General features: G+C 39.6%; 1 protein-coding gene across 1 annotated transcript in view; it reads left to right on the top strand.

The window, feature by feature from the left end:
- Nucleotides 1–25,562, top strand: part of LOC126393530 (inactive dipeptidyl peptidase 10-like) — a 318,572-nt gene that overhangs the window by 22,696 nt on the left and 270,314 nt on the right. The gene's annotated exons all lie outside the window — the stretch shown is intronic.

The raw sequence follows: 25,562 nt of genomic DNA, 5'->3' as shown, positions 1-25,562 counted from the left end.
CTTGGTGTTTCAGGTGTCTAAAAATAGCAACATCTTCAGTAATAGTGTTGTTCGTTCTAGCTGATACTTTGGTCTTGTCTGGATAAACAGCAGCTTGTATGGGATGTTCTCTGAGCTTTAGGCTTCTAGGTTGCCATTCAACTGTCTCCTCTGTTGCTCTGTGTTTCTTTATTTGGATCTCTATAAAACTGTTGTTTAATTATCACTAGAGACTGAGGACATAAAAAGCTAACAAAACAGAAAAAACTCACTCGTATCTATTCCACACGAGATAATCGCTCCCCTTCCACATGCTCACACAAGAAAATTCCTCAGAAAGCGAGCCAGTTCACGGTGCAATAGGATTTAATGGCGGTAATAATCTGTAGTAGCAAAACCCGACAGGTGATGCAATTTCCTGGGCCTTTGCTTTTCCTCTAATCTGGCTTAATAGGATGTGAAGCTTCGGTTGTGCTTTAATCTCAGTGAACAGACCACAATCCTTTAGCATGCTCAAAGCCCAACTTGATATGACAGGGTACTCAGCAAATTATTTACTTGGAAAGAGATTATTTTGTGCGCTGAAAGGTGATGTAAGTTTAGCCGAGGATTGTTTTTGCCAGCGCTCTGCTCCTGGATGTTTTGGGGGCTGACAGGGACACAACACTGGTTCTTCATTGGTATTCTGGAGCCTCTCTGCCTGTCTTGCTATACTATAGAATGCATAGACTTTGTGACAAAGTTGATGAAGCATGCATTTTCATCACAGTGCCGGGGCAGAGCTCCGACGTGTTCGATGGAAGCACTGAGCAGTAGTGGGGAAAAAAAGGTCTGAGTGAAGACATAAGTAGTGCACACACACACACGAGTTATGCAATGTGTGGTAGAGAGAGATTGTAGAACATGTGTGATTGCTTGTATATCTCTGTATCTCTCTATGCACTGTATCTGTATCTTATACGTCATATATTTGCATAACACAATCAAAGCTGAGTAGGAGAACTGGACAGTGTGATATTTAGAGTCTGTGATGTGCATTTCCTTCTCATTACTGGTTAATGATGACTTGTCCCTTGCCTTAGAGCAAGCAGCTTATACAGTGTCTACAAATCGTACTATAAGATATGTTTTTGCCTGTGGTCTGATTCAAAGTTTTTCAAACTGTGAGACACCTTCCCCAGGGGAGCAGAGGAGATGTAGGCAGGAGAAGAGGGAGAGAGATGAAGCAAAGGGACAAGTGTATGCTGGTGTTCTCACACACCAGGAAGTTAGTTATTGTAATGTAGCCCATTGATTAGACCTGCTTACCAACATGGTAAACAGCAGCAGCAGTGGCTGTGACACACAGCTCATGGAGGCAATTAAGGTAAATTAAAACCATTAGTTCCCAATTGCCACAGTTTGCATCAAAATTCCCTCTTATTCTCTGCGTCTTAACTCAGTCAGATCTGAACACACTGATATGATATACATAGATTCTATGTGACTTACACTTTACTAGAATATTATTATCTTTGATGCCCATGACCATAGGTGGATTATGAGACAATGGCCCACCACCCCACCACTTCTTCTACATAGGAGGAGCACAGCCACTTGGTGGTTTTTCCTCATTTTTAGTTGTATGTGTTTCTTTGTAGTCATTATGTATTCTTTTGTGGTTTTATGTCTCTTTGAGGTCATTTTGTGTCTCCTTGTGGTTGTTTTGAGTATATTTGTAGTCATGTTGTGTCTATCTGTAGTTGTTTGGTGTCTCTTGGGGTCTTTTTGTATTTCTTTGTAATTGTTTTGTGTCCCTTTGTAGTTGTTTGGTGTCTTTTTGAGATCATTTTGTGTCTGTAGTTGTTTTGTGTCTCTGTGTAGTTGTTTTGTTTCTATTTGCAGTTGTTTGAAGTCTCTTTGAGGTCATTTTGTGTATCTTTATAGTTATTATGTATCTTTCCGTTGTTTTATGTCTCGTTGAGGTCATTTTGTGTATCTTTGCAATTGTTTTGTATCTCGTTTTACAGTCGTCATTTTATGGCTCTTTGTAGTTGTTTGTCATGTGTCTTGGTAGTCATTTTTTGTAGTTATTTTATGTCTCTGTGCAGTTCCTTTTCATCCCTTTTTGGTCTTATTGTGTGTCCTTGAGGTCATTTTTAGTCTCTTCCTGATCGATCGTAAATTTTAGTGACCTTTTGCAGGGGGTTCATGACACTTTAGGCCCTTGGGCCTGTACCCAGTAGACCTGTTCATAATCCATCAATGTCCATGGTGAATACACGCCTATAAATCTGCCAAAAAAAACATGCTCCACTTGCCTGAGAATTATCACGTTTTAAGTTTTCTACAATATCACAGTACAGACAAGAGCCACTAAAGGATAATTCTGCATAGTTTTAATGGTGCCAATTTGCCAAAATGAAAACAGATATACACTGAGCTCACGCCATAACTCACTGAATCCATAGCATCCTATATCTTTCTCTTTACATCCCCCAATGCGTTATGGAGGTGTTGTGGGGGTGCAGTTATCTCGCTTTTGTTCGAGGGGGGGCCACAGTGTCAGACTCTGGAAACCCCTGGTCTTAATTGCACCCCATGCCAGTGATGAATATGTATGGATCAGTTAATAGTCTAAGAATCTGATAAGGTACTCTGTCATTTAGTCATCTATGCTCTAAGAATAATGAAAACTGCCTGGGGCTTGTGCATATACACCACACTGCCTGTGAAGATAATCATTTTTTTGACAGCAGTCTTCACACTGTGTTTCAGTTGTCACAGTGAAGAAGGAAACAATGCATCGTCTGTGTTTTAAGCTCTTCAAGTGACCCTCTCCTCTAGCACTGCTGCTGCACATTTAACTCCGGCAAAGACACAGTGGGACTTCTTGGGCGGAGAAATGATACTGTAATGATTAAATAGCTGACTGCTGAGCTGGGCTCAGTAGTGGTGGCAAGCTGTGCCCTGTCTCCCGCAAACCATAATTAAACCATCTGAAGGGCAAAGAATAGTGATTATTCATGGCTAGTTTATGACGCATTCAGCGGGTTGTCGCAATACTTTCTTCATATTACCATGTTTGCTTGTCTTCTTAAATAAGCCCCTGTTTGCTTCATGTGTGTTCACCCTGCCAGGAACCTGGTCGCAGTTTTCTGACAGATTGTGGGTGGTGCTCAGGGTTCCAACTTCATCCATCATGCAGCTGCAAAACTTTCAATAGCTAAAGTTGTTTTCACTTCTTTTGGATCTGACCTTAATAAGGGTAGCTGGAAAGAACTACTCAAATTTCAGCATACATCCTAATTATGAATTTAGCTTAATTTGTCTATTTCAACCTTTATTCCTACAGACTGTGAATATGACCTGTAGAGAAGTGGGAGGTTATTACTGGTTACCTCAACTTTTTGTACCTTTTACACTTGCAGGGCAGTGCTGTTCATATAACAAAATCACATCACTATGGATGCAAGAAAGTGCAGGAATCAGTTTGTCGAATGGAGGTGATGCCAAAGGAAAAAAGGCAGTTTTTTTCCCTTCAAGTCAACAAGCTTGTTTGCCTCCAAACAGCCAAGTCTCCCGGGTTGCTCCGCTTTATAAACAAGAGATAAGATGGGTTGCACACTGTTAGTCACGTTGTGAAAATTAATTATCCAACTTTTTGATCTTGAGGTCTTTGCCAGGACATAATCATGGCTCAACTTTATAGAAAACGATGGGGCCACTGGAGATTTGTGTTATTTACCTGATTGCAACTTAGCTTAAGAGATCAGTCTATTATCACATTGGGACCCAAATATAGGTACAGACAGCCAAGGTGCATTCCACTGGTGTAACACATCCATTTCTGATAAGATTACCACTCAGCCTGTGAAAACAGCTATATGTTGTATGTGTTCTATAGCTCAGGGGAGCTTTGTTAAAGGGAATGTTTATCCCAAAATCAAAAATACATGTATCCTCTTATCTGTAGTACTATTTATCAGTCCAGATTGTTTTGGTGTGAGTTGCTGGGTGTTGGAGGTATTGGCTGTAGAGATGTCTGCCTTCTCTCCAATGTCATGGAACTAGGAGGCACTTGGCTTGTGGTGCTCAAAGCACCAAAAAAAACAAACAAAAAAACATTTGAAAAGCTCAACAGTAATGTCTCCTCCCAGAAATCATGACTGGTTTACTTATACAATCCACAGACCTTGTTGTGAGCAGTTTTGTGTAGGAACTCTTGTCTTATTACGACACTACATCCACCAACTGTATCACTGCGCAGAAGGAAGCGTGCATCTACTGTTAGCTCACCTAGCACCACTGAGCAAGCAAATGTTACAGCTCAGCCAAGGAGGACGCCATTAATGTTTACATCTCATGCTGTCTAGAGCACAAGCCTTTCGTCCATGAGTAGATGCATGCTTCCTTCTCTGAGGTGGTTGGCAGGTGTGGTTCAGTAAAAGGAAAATAGTTTCTACATGAAACTGTTCACAGCAGGGTCTGAGGATTATTTTGAGTAAATGGATCATGATTCCTGGAAAGAGACATTTCTGTTGAGTTTTTCAAATGTATTTTTTGGTGCTTTAAGCACCAGAAGCCGAATGGCATCTAGTTAGATTATATTGGAGAGAAGGCAGACATCTCTACGGACGATATCTCCAACGCTGCACCAAAACAATCTAGATTGATAAATAGGGCTCCAGGTAAGAGGGGTTCTGGGGTTCTTCTAAACTGATAAACTGTCCCTTTAAGTTCAAGTACATAACCCAGGTGATGTCATAAGTGTTTGGAGTCTATAAGTTATAACAAAAACCCCATGTGACATAATGTTTGAAAGATGTGGCCATTTACTGCATCAAGGAGGGACGAAAGGGTCTAAAGGCCAAATATTAATTTGGCCTTTTGATGTGAGGAGGTTACTGTACTGCCAGAACTATGTTGGTACCCTGTGCTGTGTTTCTATATCTGTGTTACTACAGTTACTCATAAGCTCTGGTGGGGACTTGTTGTACATCTTATGCACATGGTTCCACTGAGTCCACCATGTTGTTTCTACAGTAGCCCAGAGCAGACAACACTGGCTTGGCCAACGTAGTTCTCCTACACACTTGGCACATGGGAGAAGTTTCAGCTCTGCAGTGTCAACAATAGATGTTAATAAATCCTTCACACTGGACCGTTAATGTAAATGTTGGTGTAAAATTATGGGAAGTGTAGGATTCAGTGATTTGAAAGCTTGAGGGACTAAATATCTGAATATCTTGGCCTCAGATGCTTCAATTTTATCCTTGTTAGAATCTGCCCCCAAGTACGCCAACGTTATTGCCTCAAGTTGGGCTTTTAATCACTGGAGGACCCCTTTAATATGAACAGCTGCCAGGGGTAACTGTAGGCAAATGGAATTACCAAAATGCGTCCTTTGACTGACTGGTGACCTGCGGGTGTATCCTGCCTCTCCTCCACTGCATGCTCCAGTGGGCTCCAGACCCCCTGCGCTCTAAACAGGATAAGCTCTATTGAGAAAAGATGAATATTTCATGTGAGAATTGTTGCCTGCGTCTGAATCCTGTTCCCTGAATCTGGAAAAAAATGAATCATTTTAACTCGAACATTTTTTTTTTAAATCTCCAGAGACCATATGTCCTACACAGAACTGTAAGGGAAGATAACAATATTTCATTTCTTTCCTAGGGCAATAAAGAGAGCTAAAATAATGGTGGATAGATGGAAAATCCTTGCAGGTACTGACAGATAAGTAACAACGTCAGTGGCGCATACAGATATTATATGTTATAAGTTAAAACCTGAAAAAAAATCATGAAAATGTATTTTACAGATTTATGGGGGTTTTTTGTGTCATGTGATGATAAATAGAAGGGGAAGCAAAACCAGTATGAATTTCTGGTCACCTTTGAGTAATTGAAGTAAAATTGAGCAGACTCTGGTCGCTGTGGGGGCTTCTGTGATTCAGTCTCATAAAAAAATATTAACTTTACTCCCACATCTCACCTACTCATTCACACTCACAATTTGTAACTTGAACTAAAACTCAAAGAGAAGCCTTCTGTCACCCCCACCTGCGACTTTGTGATTTATAGTTGCCAAGGCTTTGACTTATTTATTTATATTTTCTCAGGATGGCTGATCGTAAACCAAAAAAGCGAGAGGGGAGGGAGGGGCAGGGAAGCAGCTTGATAAATGGTCCGTGGAAAAAAACGGACACCTGATAGGCAATTCCAACGGGTGAGAGACGGATATTGGCCAGAAAATAAAAACGCCTCCCTCAGCTCAGATAACACCTCAATCTGTCTCTTAAAGGAGTGAGAAGAATGGAGCGATAGTTCCATTAAGGGACACAACCGATTCTTTTCAATATCTTTCAAGAATAAGTGTGCCTTCGTGTCCCCTTTTCTGAATGTCAATTGTATCTGTTGTTGCTGCTGCTTGGGCCGACAGTCAATATGGAAACCAGGCAGAGACAGATTGGTGGCCAATAATCAGTTTCCTCCTGGATTTACTGATTACCAAGCCTGGAAAACTTAATATAGAGAGCACATAGAGTGCTAACATGGGTCTTCAATGACTCTAAGCGAGGTGAGACAGAAGATATATAGTTGGAAGTGTAGAAATAGCTGCTTTGTGTCCTGCCTCAATAACAGAAATTAGGTTTCCCATTGCTTCTGTGTCTGTTAAGGTCATTTAGTTGTCTCTCATTCTGCGCATATTACACAGATACACATTCTCCTCCTGAATTTTGTGCTCAAAATATCCAGTCCTTTCTTCTATTCATGGCTGCTGTGCAATTTCTTCTTTGTGTTAAGAATTATTTATGTGAGCTGCACAAATAAGAAAAGGTGAGATTCACACACACAATAGGCAACCCTTCAGTGATGGGGTATCCTTTGAGACAGGGTAAATACAGTATGCATTAGTTGGTGAGAATGCTCTGCTGCACATGTACACAGTTGGGACGTCTCAGGAGAGCAACAATGTGTCACGTCTCCAGGCTTCACTCATCACTGGGTGCCAGAGGGTCTTTGTTGCTATTCTGTTTGTGAGGAAGTTGTGCACAGGAGAAACTGCAGCCTCTTCAGTAAAAGCTGTGTTGTCGTGCAAGCACTCTGCTCATGCATTACCTTCTACTGGCCAGCAGAAGTCAGCATTGTTCTACAGTACATAAAACACTGACATAAATGATTGCCCTACAGAAGCAACCACAGAAAGTAGTTTTCACACTGGCCTGACAAACTCTGTAGCAGATGGAAAGGCTGTCGTGCCTTCATTTAATATCTTTGATTATATTATCCATAAAAAAATCACTGCCACTATGCGTTCGCTTTCGAATAACCCTCAGGGAGTGCAGGGGGAAAATCATCTAAAACAAACTGTTTTTTCTCAGCTGCCTTGTCTATTAAAACTAGTTTGTGTATAGGCTACAAGTAAGTAAACTATATTTAGATTATTTTTAGTTTATAGTTTATTGATATTACATTAATTTCTGAATTGCTATGTGGCTGTTTGTTAGACTTCCATCAATATTTACACATTAATAAATTAAAATAATGATCAATTTAAAATATTTAAATGCATGGTTAAAGGTATCTCAACCACACTAAATCATTTCCATAGTCAGATGCTAAAATGGCAGTTACTGCTACTCTGTTAAAGCAAGATTGTATAACTTAAAAAAAAAAGAAACAAAAAAAGGAAGTGCCACACACTTTATTTTATGACTGAAAAGGTGAATTTATAATCCACACCCTATTCAATACACTCAGGTGTTTTGTCTAGTATGGCCAGTTTATGGCGGCTGTTGTTAGCTAAAGCCGGCAAAGTTCAGCAACATATTGCTGAGTAAGTGACATTATTGAGTTACAGCAATATAAAGTCAAAAGCAGATATGTAACTGATAAAAAATATTTTGCCAGCAACACAGACAGCACATTTGGGGTGGTGGCCTATTCATTATTTCAACATGTTCTCAATCCTTACTTGTCAAATAGGGCAGCTTGGTTAGTGACCCTACACTTTAAACTATGACGCTATAGGTACCCCTCCACTGTCAGGTTTGGACACTCAGAGACAGCATGTCAATACCTGCTTGTTACATGCATAGTGTCTTTTCAAAAAAACATCCTTGTTCACAGGAAACACAGGACCTATCACAAAAACTATAGCTTCATGGTTAGGTCTAGGAAAAAAATCATGGTTTGGGTTAAAATAAATATGTTTGTCATGTAACTTAATTACGTTAATGAGTCGCTCTTTAAACTGTCATTGCAGCCGATTGTTTTACATTAGTAACATTAACATTAGCATGTCTCATATAGACACTAAAGGGTGCCTTGTGTGTTGGAATCAAACACTGACTACCAATGGCCAAGCTGCTGTATTTGATGACCTGAGAATGAGAACAAGCTGATTATTAAGGGTATTATTCTGGGACTTTATGGTTGACAATGGTGAACATTCCCCCATTGAATACACCACATTGTTTCTCCTCAAAGACTACTTCAAGGGTCAGTTCACCCAAATTAAGACTTAAATTTTCTCATTAGCCCCTAGTGGTAGCTATCAATTCAGATAGTTTGGTTCTTTTTGTCCAGGTGAAGGATTTTGATGCTTACAGTATGTAAAATTTAACATATCTTTCCAGATTCAGTATGAAGATAAATGATCCAGTATGATGAAGGCAACAGATACTGTAATCTGCAGAGTTTTTGTGGTCATATTTTTTCTTCTGAAGAAATAGTTGCTCTGAAAACTGTCCATAGTGAGGTATGTATGCAGAAATGTTACCTCAGTTGTGTTGGAGTGGATACAGAAATCTCAGAGACAGATACAAAACAACAACAAAAAACAAACTAATTCAACTTTATTGTTGAAAGTTGGCAACAAATCACATCTTTTTTATTAATTATTGGACATTTTACTTGCTGATTTTATCTCATTTCAAAACTAGTAAAACAGATATCAAAACTCTTTTCGATTATTTAAGACAAACATGTAGGGTATTTATTTATTTATTTGTCCTTTGTAGACCAGAAGCCTGTACTACCAAGCCAGTTCAACTTACCCAGGATAGCTTTTGTTACCTGGTTTGACTGACCCTGGCCATCTGGATAACCGGTACTACAAAACTGGTTATCACCTACTTCAGTCAGCTCTGGGTTTTCCTATCCAGCCATGAGCACATTCATATTTGCAAATAAAAAAACGTGGTTCTACACTTGATTCATGAATGCCGCAGAAAACTGACAGGGACAGGTTAATCAAAGGCCTGGAAGGAGGTAATGGGTGCCGTTAACTCTATCTCCTCAGTTCTAAGAACCATCCAAGAAATCAAACCAGAATGGTTTAATATGAAACTTGATGCAAAAAAACTCATTAGTACACACAAAGAAACCCCACAACAGCTACAGGAGGAGGCTCTTCCCAGTCACAGCTGCAGATGAGTGCATTGCTTACATCATCGGAAATACCTCTGTCAGGGGAGACAGCGACATTCTTCCACTGGAACAGTCAACAGCAGCCTCAGAAGATACCGTGATGTGCATGTTATGTTAAGTGTTAAATCGCTATACATTCTGACAGCCATCTCAAATAGCTTAGTGTTTGTCAATAACGTGGGTCTCACTGTCTCACTACTCAAACAGATAATTTTGTGTAGTTCTCTCTCCTGATTAAATCAAGTGGGAACGGGATGCCAGAAATGTAGAAAACATGTGTATTAAGTTGATTTAAATTACCCTTTCACATTTTTAAGAAACCTAATCTGAATCTTAAATCTTCTGATTGCCAACTAATTTAGCTAGATGTGTTATATTTCTAATCTTTCATCATGTTTACCTTACGAGTTTCAAAGGCACCTGTGTCTTGTGAACATACCAGGGCACAATATGAATTAAAATTGTCATTTCTAATTATGACAAACAATATTTATGTGCAATCCTTGTTTACACAAGCACTACGAGCAGTCAGAAGCAGGTGTAGATTTTGTTAGTACCTACGAAAAGATTGGAGCTACTAACATATTGATGAATACTCATATATTTCCTTGTGCGAACAGTTTACACACAAAATCATTCTACTCACGTTTCATAAATGAGACCCATTGTGAATACACATGTATATACAGAGGATGTGTACATTCATTGTCTTTACAGCGGGATTGCCCTTTTCATATCAGACACCACACAAGCTGAATATAAAGTTCATAGCACTCACTCACCAAAGTTACACACTGAAGATGTCTGACTGAATGTACGGCAATGTCACATTTTTTTTTTCATATTGAGAGGAGGAAGGTGATAGAAGATGAGGTTTGATACCACGATCGAGTTATGAAAGCTGAGGGGGTTCAGCTCTATAGACGGCAGCGGAGGATCAACTTCAGAACAAGAAAATGTCACAGTGCACAATGAAAGATAATAGGAAACCTCTCATGTAGTGATGGGATCACCCTTTAGGGTCACACCCTGAGTTCGGTATTGCCTCCAGGCCTACCTGGGGTCCGACACACACACAAGTGTTTCTGCTGGTGTAATCTCACACTGTCAGCCTGTGGAGGATTTACCATCGGCAGGCTGGGCTAACGAGGGGCCACGCAGAGACCCCTCCTCCTGCGTTCATCATTACTCCCACCAGTCACCACTGAAAAATCAATACCCTATGCTGTGACACAGCAAGATGGAGGAGTTTCCCCAAATGTCTTCCCTCTGCTTTTACACAATATAGGACACAGCGAGTGATCCAGCCCTTCAGTATCACAGAGAATGTTTGGAGTCAAGATGTAGGGTGGTGTGATAAAAGAAAATAGATTCTCTCCCCTCTGGCGATTAAAGAGCAGGCATCACTGCTTGGATATTCACATGACCCCTTAGATTGTGTCTCCGAGACAAGATGAAAATGATCCATCTTCATTTACAGCTCTCATATCTTACTGGGCTGTTGTGTATATTCAATTGATCTGTTCATAATGTTATGCATTTATATAAGGCTATCTCTCAGAATTAGTACCTATCTGCATTCCCTGTGCTCAGATCCGCCTCTCATCTTTCACATATCAGTATAATCAGCAAGTACAACGCTGACATTCAGAGCCTTGACAGTAAAACAGTGGGGACTCCATGGCATACTAAATCACACAGAGTATGAATACAAAACAATGCTCTGAGGCTTATGATGCATGGATGTGCATAATTACACAACACAAGATTTATTCTCTCAGAGGCACTCCTTTGTCTAAAAATTGTCCTTCTTTTTGACATAGTTGTTTTATCCTGAGGATTGTGGTATGCTGCCCCCACACATTGTGTGACAGATGGGAAAATCTTTGTGTTTAATACAAAAAGTCTAAAGAATAAGAATAAGGCTGGTGATGTATATTTCCCTTATTGTCATCAAGTGCCATGAAAAGGCCCAAGCTAAAAATGAATATATCATGCTAACAAATTTTGTGTTTGTGTCTAAAACTCTTCTTCCTCTGTGCCACAGAGCTCCATTATTTTCCAAAAATTGATAATGACACATCAGTGAGTAACATTGTTCAACTGAGTAACATGTTGCTTTATTGCAATGAAGACACATAAAATGAACACACACCTATTAGGCTCATATATATATATAGTGTGGATTAATCCACTGGAAATAGTCCCCTTCAATTTTAGCACAAATGTTCACTTTGACTCAGTGATGAACTGATTAAGGTATGGAGGTCGAAGGTCACTGTGACATCGAAAAAACATGTTCTTGGCCATAATCAAAGAATGAATATGCTAATTATGACAAAAATTCACATAAATGTCTCATAATAAAATAATAAAGTGATGACATTTTCATATACACTTATATAAATATATATATATATATATATATATATATATATATATATGTATATATAATCTTATTGGTGCTCCAAATGTGGATTATTCTGCTACTGAAAATAGTCCCTGACAAATGCACTGTTCCCTCCTTTGAGTATAGATTGCGAAAAAACCACAATGCCCAGCTGTTTTAGTTCTTAAACAATAATTCTGTCTTGTCTCCAATAAGAACAAATGTAATAGCCTGTATAGCATTTGACCTTTGAACAGCAATATGGATAAATGTTTTTTTTTTTTTTTTGTTTGTTTTTTGTCTTTACAATGTTTTTATTGGGGGTTTTCAATTTAAAAAAAAATTACATATAAATAAAATACTATTGGCAGCTAATACAGAAAGTGATTAAATGAAAAAGCAAACAAGAAAAAAACTAACAAAACAAAAACAGATGTTACAATAGTGAACAGTAATCATGAAGCACACATGGGCTGCTACGCTTTATAATCTGAATTCAGCTGCTCCGCCCCCTCTGCAGTCTTGGTTTTATCAAACATGATCAACACTTTGTTTCAAAAGGTCTATGAGGCTCCCCACTGCCAGCTTTCCTTTAGCAATATATGTCAGTTTTACCATAGTAACACATGTTTATAAATCCTTAGCATATTGTTTCAAATGTGGTTTGTTCACATCTTTCCATCATATGCTCTTTTAGCTTGAAAGAGACACAAGTGTATTAGTGCACGGTCACTGCTCTTCATAGTAAAATCTTTTAGATAAATACCTAACATGAACAGCTTTGGCCAACGAGGGATTTTTAAATTTGTTATCTGATTGGATCAATGTTTGTTTGTTTTTGTTTTTTTAGAATACTACTAAGTCCCATTTACTTTGTATCTTATGCACGTTTGAGGTTTGTTTTGTTTTCATGCTATGCTGCTGATCAACGAGTGTTGGTAAAGAAATGGAAAGATAGAATTAGACTGCCAGCTAGTTAACATGGATGTAAACAATGCCAACTCCAGTATTAAAAAAATAGCTTTTCAAAGGTCTTATAAGGAGCAACACATTTGTAAGACTTCTAGGGTACTGATAATGCATTTTGGTGCGAAACACTGAATGTAAAAGTAGCTTTGCTGTTTACTACTGAGAAATTTTGCATTTTTTTTTTATATAAAATGAAGTCACCTAAGCTTTTTGGTACTGAATCAGGAATGCCTGATCTTTTACACTTACCTTTCCTTAGTCATGAACATTTTTGTGCCTTTGTGATATCTCAGGAACGCTTTGAAGGAGTCTCCTCAAATGTGGCACAAATGTCCACTTAGACACAAGGAGGAACTGATCAGATTTTGGGGGTTGAAGGTCAAAGGTCACTGAGGTATTGGGCCTGTCTCATTTTCGTGAATGCAATATCTCAGGACTGCCTTGAGGCAATTTCTCTACATTTGGCACAAACATCCACCTTGACTCAACTATGAACTTATTAAAATGTAGTGGTCAAAGGTCACTGTGACCTCACAAAACATGTTTTTGGCCATAACTCGAGAATTCATACGCTAATTATGACAAAATTTCACACAAATGAATAGAATATATAATAATTGAATAGAGTAATTGTCAAAGGTCAACTTCACTGTGACATCATAATGTTCTGGAAAAACACTTTTCCTGCCATCATTTTATGGATCTTCTGTGCTGCTGGGTTGAGGATGTGTGTGAAGCATCCATGTCGTAGAATATGTATCTTCTTTGTAGCAACATCCATATTTGAAGCACAGTCTATTGACCTGGCTGAATATGAGTCTAGACAGACTTTGATGTAAACTACAACTTGACTGGTTGGTGGAGGCATACAACCACAAGGTGGTAATTCTAGTTTAATTATGGTCGCTGTAGACCTACGGTGTGTAACATTTCATCCAACATTCACAAAAGATGTGATGCCACCCGTGCCCTGTAAACCCATCATCTCCTGTGGCATGGGTCCAGCTTGGTACCCTTTCACCTATCAGTGAAGTCTTTGTACTGTTGTTATGAAACCTTTAGGCATCTAATAGAATGAAAAACTCTCAGAAAAAGTCAGAATTTGTTATCTGAAATCTTATGGACTTTCATTATTAGTGATGCTGTGTGTATAGATGGCGACATTCTCCTCAATGTGAGTACAAAGATAGGTATGTTGCTGTGCTGATGGTATGTCTTTAGCTACCAATAACGCTGCAGTTCAAGGTGAAATCTATATTCTGTCTATGGGTGGACCCAAACTCAGTGCAACACATTTATTTAGACCCCCAGGAAAGGAATCCACTGTTGTTAGAATAGCTAATGGGGGATGTAGAAAAAAAACTAAAAATAAGATGATGGCACCAAAAACTAGTCTGCCTCCATTTTACTTAAAGCCAAAGACTACATAACCCATAGTTAGCCTATATAAAAACAGTCCAACAATTGAGAGCATGTCAGAGTGAGCCAGCAGTGGTCAGTGGGGATATGCAATATACAATAAATGAGGCATTCAAATGGTGTATATCAGGGAATGAGCCTTATTGATTTCTTCATCAAAGATAAGTTTTACTAATGTCTAGAGCTTGGCAGGTGTTCGGATCAGACACCAGTGCCAGCATTTAGTGCTGAAGCAGAGTGTTGATGGACCAGTGGGATATTTATGTGTGTGTGTGTGTGTGTGTGTGTGTGTGTGTGTGTGTGTGGGACAGACAAGAGTCAGACTGTCCTGCAGTGTCGGTTAACTTCATGGTACCTACAGGGAAAGCTGTTACACTCATTTCACTGTGGGGATGAAAGGATGACGTATGTGTGGACAGCAGTGTGTTGGACATGGTGTCAGTAGCCCCTTTTACACAGCCTCTTCAAGGCGGGAATTTCATACGGTTATGCTGCTTCACCGTTGTATATCAAACGTACAATCACAGAATGGGGCACAGACTTGTCTCGCCTTTAAGCCGGCAATGTAGGTAGTAACAGCAGTGCAATGATGTCTACATAAATGGGACAGCCGGCAAGATGGGATCATAGGCAGCACTGGTGTGACATTTTGATGACGTTTTGTGCATGTGATCCACTGCAGGAGATTTAAAAAGCAGCTAGCAGCAGTTAGTGGCTAACTCAAAGAAGAAGTGCAGTGCCTGAAAATATCTGCAAATTGTGAAAACAGAGAAATCCTGTTTAAAATAAGCTATAGAGACAAATAAACAAGACAAAACATATTTTGTATCAGGCTGTAAACAAATTTATGTCTGCTTAGTCCATTAGGAAATGCAATCACACTTTAGCTGCTGATGCTTGCTTGCATCACAACCAGTGAGTACACGGTGCAACAGCACCTCTTTGGTTGCCTGGCAATGTCCAGATGACGGCAAGACTCCGGGAAGTCACTACTCTCAGCCAAGCTATAGACCGACACATAACGACCATAGATTTATAGCCTAGACATTGGATGGCAAAATGTTGCCTGTTCATTCCAATGGAGTTGGTGTCCTTTTAACACTTTTATAGATGCCTCTTTTATAAATGGTGGCCTTTGGGGAAAATGTTCTTGGGCCGCAGGGGATTTTTTCACTGCAGTGGGAAAAAATGGCTGAAAGGCTGAGCAGTGTTCCTGTGGCCCTGGTGACACCCCCACATGACCCTCCATAAAACCACAATTTGGTGTTTTTGTTTTTTCCAGTCTTTATGCTATGCTAAGCTAACGGACCGCTGGCTTTAGCTCCATAAGTACTGTACAGACATGAGAGTGGTATCAATCTTCTTTCAGCAAGAAAGCAAAAGAGCACATGCTCTTAAAAATTACAAAATATATAGGTCTAGGCTACATATTTTATGTATATATTTTATTCATGAGTCAAGGAGTGTGTTGTGTGTCTGTAAAGATGAATGTGTTCTCTAATATCTGTCCCAAAGGAACACACATTGCTGTACACATACTACATACACATGTACTGCATAGTGTATGCTTGCTTCTTCCATCGCATCTGTTTGAAATTCTCATCTTGTATTACAGTAACCATCAAAGGACAGTGTGAGTGTTGCTGTGGAGGCATTAATTACAGAAGGAATGGTTACTCGTGCACAGCAGAGGGAACCAATCTGTTTTGACTTTAGCAATCCGTTCAGCATCTCTATCTGACCTGTGCAGCACACTGCCTCATCAGATATGGACACTGTTATGCGGTTCATTTATAGCCCAGTCAAAGAAACAGATAATTAAATCCAGTTTAGAAGGGAGAGATGAAAGACCCACTGAGATATAGGCTGTAATTCTTCTGGCTGTTCGAATAAACAAAATTTCCCATAAAAGTTTTGAAAGGTAAGAAGAATTGCTTTGAACTATCTCCACCGGCTTCCAGTAATGTGTTTCTTATCACAGTTGAGGTGGCTGTAATCCAGCACCATGTTGTTATTAGATGCACATTGCAGCTTTTAGGGATAATTCCAATTTTTCATGAGATAGGAAATGCTGCTTCTCTAGCTGAGAGTAGTTTGTACCTAGGGTGCAAAAATGCATCATTTGGTTCTGCAGTAACCAACACTGACACACATGTAGTCGGGTAAAGTTAATTCAAACTGTATAAGCCACCGAATGGCTAAAGTACTATCTCTATATGTAATTCACAATGTTCTAACCCTAAACAACATTTTTTTTTTCTAATTTCATAAAGAAATTTCTTCAAATTCTAAACCCATAACAATGTCAATACTTATTTCAGGATTAGTGATGTTTGCAACAGGCATGTTGCATTAAAAAAATACATGGACAGTTAACCCTCGAATGTCAGCACCAAGTCACATGACTGCTTCAGGAAATCCTCCTGTAAATTTATTCCCACTGAACCTGAGACACCTCAAAGAGTTTGCTCCCACAGTCTTTTCTTTCTGATCTGTCTACTATCAGAATCGGCCAACACACTTTTTCTTATTTTGCACAATGATGAGTATTTCATACATTGGGAAGCATGCTACTCTATTTCATGTCTTCGTGCATGCATAATATGATGTTATTTCCAATACATAAGAGACTTGATGATCACTAAAATTAGGTAGGGAAAAAAGAGGATTTATCAATGTCGGTATCAGTTATCGGCCAAATAAGTTGTAATAAATCTGCATATCAGATATCGCCTATTCTGTGAGAAGCATTGTCAGGTAAATATTGTCACATGAAAAATAAGCAGCTCAGTAGACATTCTGTAACTAAAGGCACAGGAAAACACAATTATATATAATAACAACATTACATTACCCCCTTAAAGTACTGTAAGTCCCATGTGATGCTAGATGACAAAAAATTGTCTCCATTCCCCAAACAACATTTCAGCCTCCAGCGCACTACAACAGAAGTTAGACTAAAACGCCTAACCACGGAGAACCTTTTGAAACCAGCACTCTCTTCATTTAATCTTCTTGCTCCCTAACTTGATTCCCCTTCATCCTCTTTGCCGTCGGTGGCCAGGGGGAATCTAATTCATGAAAGGTCGATGGCAGAATGGGGCCTGTGGTCCTGTTGAAAGGCTCCTGTGCTTTTGCCAGTGTGGAGAGATTACTGTGTAGTTAAAGCTGGACATCAAAGGATGAGTGTAACAGAGAATTATTAGAGTGGAGTTACTGGAGTTGATATGAGCTTGACGAAAAGTTAGTGAAATCCGACTTTTGTGTGTGTGTGTGTGTGTGTGTGTGTGTGTGAGAGAGAGAGAGAGAGAGAGAGAGACCACTGATAAAAACCACATCAGATGAAACTGTTTCAACAAAACTAAATGATCATTGCAACAATTTCAACAAAGATGATGAATCATTAATTAGCGTGCAACCTGGTAACCTTTTATGTGTCAGCCTCCATTTTAGGCCAAAATTGACATACCACCCACCTTGCAAAATGGGTTAGTGATTTAAAGGATCACCTCACCCAGATCACCCAATTACATAAAAACAAATTCCTTACTTAGAGTAAGTACTTAGAGCTATATAGGCTATTGCTAGTGTTGTTGGTTTTGTGTGCCCAGATTTTGTGATACTTTGGTCCACAAAAAAAACTAGTAACAGCACGTTCTGTAAATGATCCAGTGTGCTACAAGAGAATGTTTTTAAATGCCTTCAAGCAGACGTCTTAGATCTACCTATTTAACAACCCAAAACTCAGCGAGAAAACATGTTTCAGTGTATTTTGGAAGACATACCCCTTAAATTCCTGAATTAAAGGAGCTTTCCAGCAATTGAGTATTGCACTTCCATAAAGTTTGGGGACTTACAATAGAAAGATTTAAAAAAAAAAAAAAAAAAAAAAAAAAAAAAAAAATCAAAATCAAAGCAGTAGAGACAGCGATATCCTGACTTTTAGTCAAAACATTGAATCCTACATTTCCCATGATGCAACTTAGTAGCATCATTTTGTTAGGCTCTTCCAGCTTGGTATATGGCATCATTTTTCAAACTTCACACATCCAGGGCATCATCTGAGCTAAGCTAAACCAAAACTAAAATAACCCCCAATGACATCACCAGGGTAATTTTCTCAGACTTAACAAAGCTCCCCTCTGAACAACAGATGACATAATACAACAGTTGGGTTTTTTTTTTTTTTTTTTACACGCTGAATAGCATGCCCACGATCAGTAAATTGACCTCTGTGTGTAAAGTTGTTGGAGTGCCTCTTGAATCCTAAATCCCTCTCCATGATTTTGTCTATCTCCTGTATAAACACACAAAATGCCTGACAGAAAAATGCCAGCTCATTTTAATTTCCATTGCAAGCATGACGCTGGCGCCTACAGCACAACAGAGCAGAAAAAACCTCAGTAGCATCAATGCACTGTGCCGCTGTTCTGGCAGTGGACCATTTGCTGTGGTCAATTTATGGTTCATATTTTGCTGCTATTGACCCGCCTCCAGAGAGGAGCTGCTGGGCTGCCCACAGCAGCGATTTCCCCCCCGCAGCATGAGCACCCCTTGCCCAGGCATGAAATTGACCTTGGCCTGCAGGCTCGGTGCTGAGATAAGCCCAAACAGGCGCGATAAAACCCGATTCCCTGAGCACCCATGGACTGAGTGGTGAGAGAGTAACCTTGGGGCCGTGACGTCACAGAGGTTTTATTATCCCCTTGCTGCAAGTGAGGAAAGACATGCAGAGAGTGAACGCTCCTCGCCTGCCCACCTGCCTGCCCATACTCTTGTGTGGCATATTAAAATTCATGAGCTACGTTGGTTTGAATGCCAAGGTTTATGGCAGCGTTCTCCCACTGCATAGGTCCTCAGGGATGAACACCGGGAGAGATTAGAGAAGGACGGTAGAGAGAGATATTGGATCAAGAGGGGAAGAGAGTGAGAGACAGAGATATGGAGGATAGGAGGAGATAAGGGAGGAATGGAGGAAAGGAGGGTTAGAGATAGCAGATGGAAGTAGAAATCTCAAGCTTATTGCCAGACAGAATGTTGATTTTGGGCATTTCATCAAAATCCTGGATTACATTCTGTGTGCGTAAAATTTGTTTGTCTTCTATAAGGTACATGAACATAGTGAATACGGTATGTTTAAGGTTGGAAAGATTGAAACAAGAGTCTACAGCCGAACAAGCAGATATTTGAGGCTGCACTGAGACACAGTGGTGCTCTGAGCTACATGCTAAGATCAGCATGCTAAAATGCTCACAATGGCAACACTAATATGCTGATGTTTATCATGTTAACCATCTTAGCTGATTGTATTAACATGCTAAATCCACCACCTTGACAGCCACACTTTTACTTTGTGCCTACGTTAGGGATCCTTAACGTTTTTCTGGCAAAGGACCCCTTAGATCAAAGAGAGATGGAGTAGGGACAGCCTTCTACAGTTATTGTAGAAAACTGCGTTTTAAATAAATCTCTGAACATTTTTGGGTATTCTCTTGTTTGCGCTTGCCTGTAGCTGCTAAGTCAGCAGCAGTTGTAGGATGGCTCCCCTCCATCACATTCTCACTCTGACCTTATTGCATACTGCCGCTTGGTTGTGGACTTTCCACGTAGATATGCAAGGTAGTCTGGGTGTGTCTGCTGTTGACGTTCTTGGAGTGTGTCTTTTTCCAAATACACTTCCGTTTTCACAGGAAATGTACAGTTTGCACATAGCCTCTTTAAAAATAAATGCCTGGTACACACTACACGACTTTTCTGCCCGTTCTGAAAGTCACTATGTCACGTTACACGATTGTGGAGTCATAAAGTCGCGCCGTGACTTGGCCGAGAGACATGACACACTACACGATGGTACTCACCAATTATCCCCAGTCGTCTTTCATGACGTGTGTGACGTCATCGGGTTATTCTTGTCCTATTTGTATTACTTTTACTATTATTTGAGTCACTGTGTGTCTGTTCATGTGCCAGCCGACATGTTGTTGTAGTCACCTAAAAGCGTCAGCAGATGGCAGGAGCTACATTTGAAGTACCGTAGACAAACATTCAAGCTACTGTATCCTCCACAACCAAGTTCCTACAAATGTTTCACAATAAAAGCCTATTTAGAAAATTGAGGGATTCTCTAGCCGAGGTTATAAGGGGCTTTTAATTTGAAGGAAAATCAGGAAGTGTTGAGTTTGAAATGACGCAATGTGTTACCTTTATAAAGACAACGGGAGCTGATTAAAAAGTAAATATATAAACACACAGAGGGATTAATAAATAACGGACCGTCTATAATGTAGTTTGTTTCAAATGAAGCTGGGAGCCTCTGCAGTTGTGGTGAGTAAAAGCCCTGCTGCTATTTGTTAATGTTATTAACGTTACTTTATGTCCGAACGTGAGGATGTACCATTGTTTGCTAGCTTGATGCTAATGACAGTACTGAGCAGGTTGACGAAGTGTCTCTGCTGTTTCACACCATCATTTCCCCCTTTTACTCTGTGTGGTAACATCCCTAGAGGAAATATTAAAAACGCTGGGGTGTTGTTGTCATACAGTTGTCTACGGCAGCAGATCGTTCTGTGTTTCTACTGGTCAAAGTGACAGCTGTGATGGGAGAATTCGATCTCAGTGAAGGGCAAGTGGTCCATAACTTTAATTTTGGAGACAAAAAAATGTAGGCTTAGCGCCCTGTGGTCCATTGCCCAATAGGAAATGTAGAATACTCAAAAGTACTTTAAAAGTGCTTGAGTTACTTTTCTCAGGGAGTAATGTTGGAAGTACTCTAAAAGTACTTGAGTTACTTTTCTCAGGGAGTAACGTTGGAAGTATTTTAAAAGTACTTGAGTTACTTTACTCAAACTGGTTACTTTTTTAAAAAGTAATGCAGTAAAGTACTTTGATTACTTTTAAAGTAACCCTTACCTGACTCTGCCCCTGACGCTGTCAGTGTGTAATGGTGCCTGGCCGTGTATCATGCCAACATGAAAGGACAGCTTTTTTTCGCCATGTCTGAGGTGGAAGTCACTGCCCAAGCACTGGTAGGCTATTGAGAAACTTCAGAATGAGACTGGGCTGCCCCTCTGCACTTTCGCCGGTGGTTTCTGAGAAGGGCAGTGTGTCAGAGTCTTTTGTTCAAAAAGTTCCAAAATGATCCACAGGGGCTCATAAGAATGACTGTACACTCGGAATAACAATACAGCTAACTGGCCAATATGTTTTAATAGCACATAAATGTTTCCTTAGTAGTTACAGACATGTGGCGCACAGTGATTTAGCAGGTTCACATGATTGCATAAGGATTCATAGATAACAGTTAGCGAATCATTAACAGTGTGTACTGAAAATGAGATGTTTATTTATTTATTTATGAATAGGCCGATATATGTTCTACTTAAAGTAACCACAGTAACTCTGAGAACCCCCTCTTAAAGATCCAGGGTCTATCCCAAATTACTTGTTGCATTGGCAGTGGATGTTGGCATTGGATGACAAGTCATGCAGAATTCAATTCAATAAAACAGTAATTCTTAAAGATATTGGACAGAGAAATATCCTGAGCAAGGACAAGAGGAGAGCATTTAGATTGATAAAAAAAAGAGAGAAAGAAGGGGTCTGAAGGTGGTGTGAAGCAAAGATGAAGTAGTGATGAGTGGAACTAAATGAATTGCTTGTGGCCAAGGAGAATAAAACACTGAGGAGGCTTGAAGTACAGGCAAGGTTTTACAAAACAAAAAAACATGAGGGGCTTTCAGAGAATAAAAAGCTTCCCTGGTAGAGAGAAAGGCGGACCAAAGCAGGCTGCTGACAGTTAAAAACCTGGCAACAAAGACATGTACTGTGATGGATAGGGGGAAAGTGCAGGTGAGTGAGTGAGGGGGAAGTGAGGTGTGCAAATAAGGAGAGAGGGATGGAGTGACTGAATGAGCCGGAGACTGACAGACTGAGAAGGCGAGGCACTGACTGAATAAGGGAATGGGACATGGCTGACTGACAGATAGAGAGAGAAAGTGAACGAGAGAGAGATTGGGTGACAGTCTTACTTAGTGAGACATTGGATGGAATAAGAATTACAGGAATGTGATGGAACAAGAGCCGTGCCTCGTGAAGACACAGGGGGGCAGTGTTGCATTGAACACATGCTGTACTTGGCTCTACAATGGTTTGCAATTAAGGCAGTTTACATGGGAATGCTTTATTTGAACCCCCTGTAGTGCCCCAGATTCATAAACAGTGTATAAACAACATCTGTATGGTTTACATTACACTAAAATACACTATGATGCCGTAGCAAACTAATAAAAACTGCAACTGATATGTAAACAGTTAAATTGTTACACTGTCTCTTTCTCTCTCTTTCTCTCTCTCTCTCTCTCTCTCTCTCTCACACACACACACACACACACACACACACACACACACACACACACAGTAAAATATTAATCACTTCATTGATTGGTTGGTTGGTTAATTGACTGATTGACTGAACATCTGCTGGTAAGGCCACAAGATGTGGCTGAAAGCTACAGAAAATCTAGTATTAAGCTCATGACTTTTTTTTTTTTTAATTTTTAAGTTTTAAACAATATTTTTTATAACTCCCGTCCAGTTGAAATCACGAGCTCAAAGCGCTCTTGGAGTTACATTTATTTGCACATCCATGCTATCCAACATGCAATCAAACATGCCGTGAGAACTAGATAAAAAAAAAAAAACACAAACCAAAATGAGTCAAAGGTGATACAGAGCATTCTCATAGAGAATAATGATTAAAACAAATAGATATAGAAGATACAGCTTGCATATAGATTCACTTAAAATGTGAGCTATCACGCAGCTATCACATGAGCTTCATTAGTGTATCTAATTAGCGTAATTAAAACATAAAATAACTGCATACCTCATTTGCCGCGTTAACTCAAGGGGCGTAAGAAAGGAAACTTCAGGCTTAAAGGAGCTATATGTAAGAAATCTAAAGCAAATAGTCATAAAATCCTCCTAATATGTCACAGAGACTAAGGAATAATGTTCATATAACATACTGATCCCCCGGACAACAATAGTACAGCCAGAATATTTGCATCTAAAAAAAATTTTGCAGTCTGCAAATCATGTTTATTTTTTGAATTTGTGTTTTGGCCTTTTGTGCCACCCACCACCGTCTACCAGTCACACAGTCAGTAGAGTCTGAGCATCAGTTACAGTTACGACCGAGCTACAGCAGCACGGCAAGCAGCATTAGCAGTGTCCCGGTACATAACATTAGCAGCCGGGTCCATGTCATTGGTTCGACAGCCCATTGGTTCGACATCCCATTAGTCCGACTGTCCGCGGTGCTGAACGGCTTGCGGCGGGTGTATGGTGCGCCGCGACTGGCTTGAGGCGGAGCAGGCTCACGGCTTATGTGTTTGTCACTTTCTTTTTCATTTTAACCCACACCATGATCTTNTCCAGCAACCTCGAATCTGTAGGGGAGGGGGGGCGGACATGACTCGCGGCAGTATTTTGAATTTGAGTGCAGTAACCGTTTTGGCCACATTCTTACATACAGTGCCTTTAACAAGTCTTCATGCAGTCCAAATCTTCGTAAAATGTACACAGCAAAGTAACTTAAACATCACAGGTGCTCTCTGTCGAGGCTCACAGGTGCTCTGCTCCTCCTGGCATCGTATGCAGTGTAGCAACAAAACCGCCCCTACCTCACAGCAACAATTAGTTTCTCTGAAAATATAAGACAGGTCCTCTTAGACATATGTTACCAGGTTTTATGTTCCCAATTGTTTATCAATTTATTTATTTATGTTTATTAACAAAACATATTCTTTCCTAAAACGTAAATTATCCTCATTTTTATCTCAAAAATATTATATGAACTTAAACTGTATAACTGCCTCTGATGGCAGCTACATTTGTCTTAGGTCATAATAAATTTCAAAGTTAAAACCTCTTACTATTCCTGTACAATTCACCTAAATCCACATAAAACGCCTATCCAAGGCATACCCAAAGTAAACTGAAGCTGTTCTTGTTCCATTTTCAGTACAAGTACATGCATGATATCATTTGAAAGGTAATGCATTTTTTCCTCAGTCAGAATCACTATAAGTGCTTCAGTCAACACACTGATTTTTTTTTTTTGTTTGTTTTTTTTCCAACTTCGCCTGAATATTTTCTTGAAAAAAGGTGCTGGAGATGACTAGAACTGGGAGGTATTAGCTCGAAAACACAATGGGACCATAGCATGAAGCCTCACCTAGTCCAAATTCCAAGAAAACTAACACTTTTTAAGGTTTTGGCGTGGCGCTTTTCAAAAAAAGAGGGTAAAAAAATATACTGAATGTGTGAATATGAGTGAAAACAAACCAACCAAGACAGAAATGTTTAGGAGCTTACTGTATATATATGTAGAAAAACACTCATAGAAAACCTAAACTGACAAGTACAACTATTTTTCCCCTTTAAGACAACAGAGGAACCATTTGTTTATTATTTATGTACATTAATCTTTAATGCCAAGAAAGAGTTAGAAACTGAAGGTGAGGAGTGTCATTTACTACAAGACCCATAAGACCAACTGTTGGCTTGAGATTTGATCTGTAATTTGAGAACTGAAGTAGGCCCTTCCTTTCAACACAGGGCCTCATTGTCTATTGTAGTCAACAGAGAGCGCATGGAAGCTCCTATTGGTTCAATTGCCAACTAAAAGATCAGAGTTCATCCACCATTTTGATTTTCAAGGAGTCGGCATATTTACATGGAGTTACTGCGCACAGTAAGAAGAGAAATATGAACATTTGTGGATATCTTTACATGTAATAATGTGTTTGGACTGAATATTTCTCTGGATTTAGATCGTCTGGACGTTTGGGAGTGTATGAGGACTCTTTTTGTTAGAATACTATCAATTTGTGGATTATTATTACACTTGATAGGTGAGTTATAATTTTTAGTTTGATGTTTGTCAGTTTGACAGAAGTGTTTATTGGGCCTGCTGTGGTTGTATCTAGAAATGGTCCAATCAAACTTGAAGGAGCACAGCTTGCGAGCAATAGGCCATTTAAGTATACCACTTAAACACAGCAATACAGCAGTTGTTTACATATCATAATCATCAAGTAAAGCCTTACAGGGGCCTGATGATGGGATGTTTAAGATTAAATACATCTTAATGAGTTTTAAACACATAAAAGTAAAATCATGAGTGTGATATGGTATGATTCTAATCTAAAGTCTTCAGATCCAGTCACTGCCAGTCGTTCTCATAGTCACTGGCAGCTTAAGTTGTTCTAATCCATTTTTTATACGTTTGATACTTCAATCAATCAATCAATCAATTTTATTTATAAAGCCCAATATCACAAATCACAATTTGCCTCACAGGGCTTTACAGCATACAACATCCCTCT

This window comes from Epinephelus moara, chromosome 7 (assembly GCF_006386435.1).
Source record: "Epinephelus moara isolate mb chromosome 7, YSFRI_EMoa_1.0, whole genome shotgun sequence".
NCBI classification, from domain to species: Eukaryota; Metazoa; Chordata; class Actinopteri; order Perciformes; family Serranidae; genus Epinephelus; species Epinephelus moara.
This window is presented reverse-complemented; position numbering and strand designations above follow the sequence as displayed.